Source organism: Dermochelys coriacea, chromosome 5, assembly GCF_009764565.3.
Source record: "Dermochelys coriacea isolate rDerCor1 chromosome 5, rDerCor1.pri.v4, whole genome shotgun sequence".
In the NCBI taxonomy this organism is placed as follows: domain Eukaryota; kingdom Metazoa; phylum Chordata; order Testudines; family Dermochelyidae; genus Dermochelys; species Dermochelys coriacea.
The window spans coordinates 120613939-120619938 of NC_050072.1; positions in this window are offsets into that span (position 1 = coordinate 120613939).

The following is a 6000-nucleotide window of genomic DNA, read 5'->3' on the forward strand; positions in this document are numbered from 1 at the left end:
TGATGGCTGCCTGAGTCTTCAGGCAGCCTGGAAGAGTAACAGACAGGAGTGACCTGACCCATTCATTTATGAAACATAACGATGGCCATTTAAATGTCAACCCCTATCTATTTCACTGCTAATCAAAGCATGCCAAAAGAAGAGAGGTGGTTATGCTAACAAGATCTATACAGTCCACTGAGAGTAGCATCTCATGAGTAACACTTGGCATCAGAAGCGTGTGAAGCTCAGGTAGTGAGCAGTGCTTGGGAGAATACCACTATTTCCCCCAATTCTGGCACATTTATAAGGTGCCTGTCACCCTGGTATCTCTGTGCTTTTGTACAGGAAAGCACCTAAAGGGTTAATACAGTAGATCTCACCATCCTTGGAAGTAGTGCTGACTATATGTCATTTCCACATTATACTTAAATAAATCACTTCACTCTATTATGACAACATGGGATTCTCTGTGCTCCCTGCACCAGCCAGACCCTTGTTCCATCCCCTTTGTACCAGCCCAAGGGTGCAAAAGGGAGAAAGGGCTGCCCAAGCTCAGGAGCTTATAGGAGGAATCCCTGGCTGGTATAAAGCAATGTACGATGGCTCCAGATTATCCTGTCTTCCATCTCCCAGGCTAGCAAGCTTACAAAGTATAAGAGGGAGCATGGCTGGAGTGCAGTGATCGTTGGCCAGCAGAATTGACTCTAGGGAGCCATTGCACCTCATGTAAATCAGAACAGTCCTGAAACTGGTTTAACTTATGCTAGGGCAAAATCTGTCCCTGGCTGCTCCGAGAAATGAGAAAGCACAAAGGTGGCTGTGAAGCACTCGGTCTGTGGTCCCTTGGCTCCTGCTCAGATCAGCCAGACCCAAGAATCCGGTCCAGAGCTTCAGAGAGAGGGGGAAGAAATCAAAGGAAAGGAATAAAGGAAGAGAGAGTGAGTGACAGTCCTCCATAGAGAGGTGAGGGCTTGCTTTCCACTCTCCAAGCACTGAAGCAGCTGCCAGAACAGGCTCAGTAGCCAGGACTGAACTGAGAGAGATAGAGAAGAGGCAGCATCTGAGTGCCCTGAGAAGGGCTGAGAAAGGCAGAAAAATCCCATCCTAAAGAGCAGGCAAAAATAAAGAAGACAGCAGAGAAACATAAACTTCCTTTCCGTAGGCCCAGAGTTCACTTGGTGCGTGAGAAAGGCTGTACTGAGAGCGTTATAAATGCCATTGACAGATCCACTGATGCTGGAGAGATGATCTGTCTGTCCAAGAAAGTCTTAACTGCGAATCATTCCATCAGGGAGCCCTTTGTCAGAGGCTGTGGAGAGCAGCTCAAAGAATGGCAAACAAAGGCATTCAAAGAGAAAAACAAGAAAGAGCTAAAGGGAAGAGAGAGGGCAATATTAAAGGTAAAGGAGAAAAGTGGAAAGGCCAAGCATAAAGCCAAGAAATAGGTCAAGTCTAAAGTCACAGGAGACAATGAAGCACAGTAGGTGATTAGACAGGCAGCTAAATGTGAGGCAGAAAAATCCTTTCAGCAGGCTCAGTGGTTCAGGTAGCCCACCCTGTCCTCCATTTATACTTGAGAGTTCGGCTTCATTGGAATTTTTCGCTCTTAAATATTCCTGAAGCTAAAAAAGGGGAGATATACTGGAAAGCATTTAAAAAGTCTGATTCTCCATTGTCTTGTGTGTTCATTTACACCTGAGCACCAAGTGGGTGTGAAATGCTGCCACAACAGGATGGAGAATCAGGCCCATTATTGTAGGGAAAATTATGGGAGCCATTTTAGCATTTGCAGAACTAATAAGTCTTGGGTTTAATACTGGCTAAAGGAAAAATACTGAAACACTGTGAAATAATGTTGTGAATAATGTTCCACTGTATATGTAAAGTTGTAGTACAACTATTTCTATTGTATGATGCAGTGGCTTCAGAAGTAAATTGGATATAATTACACACTAAATAAGCAGTTTATGAAAGATTAATTTGTTTGATAACAAAATATAAAAGATGCATCCTGTGACTTATGGGAAGCAGCATGGTTTAGCACAGGCCTGGGAGTCATGATGATAAAGTTTTAGTCCTGATTCTGCCCCAGACTCACTGTATTCCTAGATAAAATATTTAATCTCTGCCTCAGTGTTGTTATCTGTAAAATGGTTTTTAGACCTAGCTTCTTCACAGGAGTGTTGTGAGACTTAATTCTTTAATGTTTACAGAGTGTTTTGAGATCTTCAGAGAGATGTCATGTCCAGATAATCTTCAAATGGGGTATCAGGGCAATTATGTTCTATGATATATCAAAAATTCTGACACATGATGATAATACAGCTTTATTAACAAATCCAAAACTAATTCCATTTTATGGTGGCAAATATAATGTTGCATTGTTGGCAATGTAACCGTATTTACTTTGAAGGACTTTGGGTACCAAAGCTGATGTCTTTTGAAGCAGCATAACATTCCGACAAATGTAACCATGGCAACCCCAGGATACTCTGCGGAGTTGGGATAATTGGTTGAATAGTGAGACCGCAGAGAGCTGCTGGATCTTAGCAGGAGTCTAGGTTTCAGCTGGACTTCAGTTTCTACTTGCTGTCATCAGTTTCTGTTTCAACAAATGAGGCTGGATTTGGGGCTCAGTTCAGAGATGCTGGTGCTGAAGCCCAAAAGTGAAACCAAACTCAAGATGTGTAAATATCAGTGAACTGAAACTAGTGCGTTCTGCAAATCCCCAGTGAGTCTCATTGAGGAGTCACTATCTGCTCATCTTCCTTGGTGTACAGATCAACAGATAACACCGCCACAATGCTTATCGCAGAAAAACTTCAATGGGGACCTTATAAAATAGGAGAAGGATTGAATGGTTATTGAGAGGAAAGTACAATGCTACAAACTTGCTAGGTCTGAAACCATGGGACTTGAGAGACCCATTTCAAAGCTTAATATAGTAGAGTCAAACAATTCCTGACTTAACACACAGACTAGATTGCCACTTGTTCTGTCATAATATTGGTCAAATATATTCGTATATCAAATATGTTTGAGAGTAAGACTCGTTTATAAGTGATTTGTGACGCCAAAATAGCTCAGCAGTCACTGTGGTTTGCCTTCAACAAATACTGTTTGACCAGCTCTAAGATTTGAGTATTTCAAGTGCACCCAGAATAATTTTATCTATAAACTTCCATAAGATGGCAAGTTGTTTCTAACCACAACACCTATGTCTCCCTGTCAGCATTTGGGATCAGCAATAGTATTATTATAGTTCAGCAGTGCTGATGAGTCAATGGGTTTGCCTCCACCTTAGATTGGGTAACTCTTACAGATTTAGCCCGGGGCTTAGGAGTATTTTTCTTGGTAGCCCTAAAAGATTGATCCACAAAATCAATGACATTTGATGAAATACCAAACAAACCCACACCTGACAGAGGCTGGCCTTCAAAGGGCAAGTGTCAGATGTGTAATCATTCTGTCTTTCCAACACTCTTTTCTGATCTGATTTGATGGCTGTTGCTCTGGTGACATCATAACAGACTAACCGGGATGACAGTTGCTGGCTGCTGGCTCAGAGTTAGGGGAGTAGTGTGCCAGTGAGAAACCCTCTTAGTTTCACAAAGGGACTGCCCAGCTGAACAGATTCACATGTTAAATGTGATGTAGGAAAGAGGCTTTATTGGCAAGGCCACCTGATATACTTAAAGTTGTGTCACCAACTTTAAAGCCAAGGATTGACCAGCCCAGCTAAAAAGACAGGCCTTGACTTAGGCTTGGGTCAGCTAAAAATGACTTCCATCATATTAGGACCAAGAAGCAACATCTGACCAACAGTCAGCTGTGTAGGCCTGCAGAGGGGTGGAGCTGAGGGGCTGCAGAAATGAAGTGACTGAACCTGATGTGAGGTCTGGTAGGAAGCACCCTAACAAGCGACAGGGAGATAAGCAGCTTCAGGGAAAACATGAGGGCCAGTGAGCTGACTGTGTCCAGAAGAGGGGGCCAGAGGCCAGGTGGTCCCAGAAGGATAATGACAGAATGTGCGGGGGAGCTGCCACAGACTAAAAAGGACCAAGAGTACAGCCTGTAGGAGCAACCGCAGAGGCTGAACTAATAGGGAGCTGGAATGAACAAAACAATCCCCTAGCTGCTGTGGAAATAAAAGGGAACAGGAGGCCTAAGGGGCACTAGAGTAGTGGATCTTAGCCACTCCTAAAAGGGCTGCATCCAGCAGGGCTGGCTAGCCCTTAAAGAGAGAGGGCCTTAGAATTAGATTCAGATCAGGTGAGAAGCAACCTTCAGCTCAAATGGGAAGTAACAGGCAAGTAGCCAACTAGAGAATTGGTCAACACTGGGAAGTATCATACCAGTAGCTGCCATACCTGGGTGACAATGCCTGGGTGTGGGATATCAAAGAGGGCCACACCTGCATACTGTCACACGCAGCAAGACACCATCCAGCAGAGGGTCCAGTGTGGCAAGACATGGTGAAAGGTCTCCTAAAAGGCCTTACCAGACTAAACAGCTTCTGCCTAGCAATTAAATAATCCAGTCTAGTACACAGGTTCCCACAAGAGGGCAGCAGCTGCTTATTCCTTGAACACTTTAGGTGGATTGGAAAATCATTGCAACTGTATTGTGCAACCTGTCTTTGAGAGACTGTTTTTAAAAATGCCTCTGTGAGATCTAAAGTTTCAGTATTGCTCATGCTCAATTATCGATCAAATGCAATATTTTTTTCTCCTTTCTTTCCCTTTGGTGTATATGGTACTTGCCACAAAGTGGGCTGTCTGGGTGGCAGATGCTGGGAAGTGTTGCCTGGCTGCTGGGTGAGGAGGGATGGTGAGTGGTATGTGCGTTAGGAGCTACCCAGCTGCTTGGTGAAAAGAAAGATGGGGTGGGGATTTGGATGCCTGGTGGATGTTGTGTGGGTAGGTTGCATGGGTGGGGTGGGTACATGGGGGACAGTGGTAGAGTGCGTTGCCTGAATGCTGGGGACTTGAGTCATCAAGGTTATTGGTGGAGTACATGCTGGAGGGGTGCTTTACTGGAGAATGGAGGACCTTGATAAGGAAAGGCTCCTTGATGGGATGGATTGGTTGGGGCTGATGAATGCGGAGTGTTCTGGGGATGTTGCCTGGGAGCGTTTTGAAAATGTCACCCATAACTGCTTTACAGGTAGTATTCCCACCTCACAGGTAGGGAAGATACTTCCCTTCTACATAGGGGCATTTTTAGGTTTACTTTCATAATATCTATAAGTGGTCTGAGATCCTCAGCTGGAATGCACCACAGAAGTTACTTAATGACAGAATTGATTAGCATATGCTACAAAGGAGCTTGTGTGATTATGAAGAGAATTTATAGATCTTATTAGTGGAGTTTCCCTTTGGAGGAAGGAGTATATCTATATAATAATTTTTAGAAATGAATGAGTTTATTCTGATCAATTGACTGCCCAATGGTCATGGGTGAGTTCAGGCCCAGTCACGAGTTTTTGTAAGTTATAAAACATTTTTTTCTTTAAAGATGAATCATTAGAATGAATTCTCATTTCTCTGAACCATGATTGATCCTTGATGTCCTAAGAAAAGTTCATTAATTTTTTCCAATGATTACAATGGGTAAAATGAATTTTGTTTTAAAATCAAACCTGTAAACTTTATTAAGGGCTATAGTAATTAGTTAGACTGCTGATAATAAAACTACAGAAGTAAACCATTTTATTAATTGGTCTCTCTCCAAGTAGGCACAAATGCTGTTGTGGTTTCTGTTTTCTGCTTTTGAAAATCTTCTTTGTTTCCTTTGTGCTTTTCTCTTTTATTCTTTGTTCTCCATACAGCTGCTTTGAAAGGTGCGCTGTCTCATGTGGTATATTTATGTATCAGTATTGAGATGAGTGTTAGGAGTTTTTGAAAAGCCCATGTGTTCTCTTTTCTGTGATTATGAATTGCATTTGCATTAGGATGCACAGGCTCTGATGATAAAGCCCTGTAACTGACAAACTTTTCTATCCCTGTCCTACATACA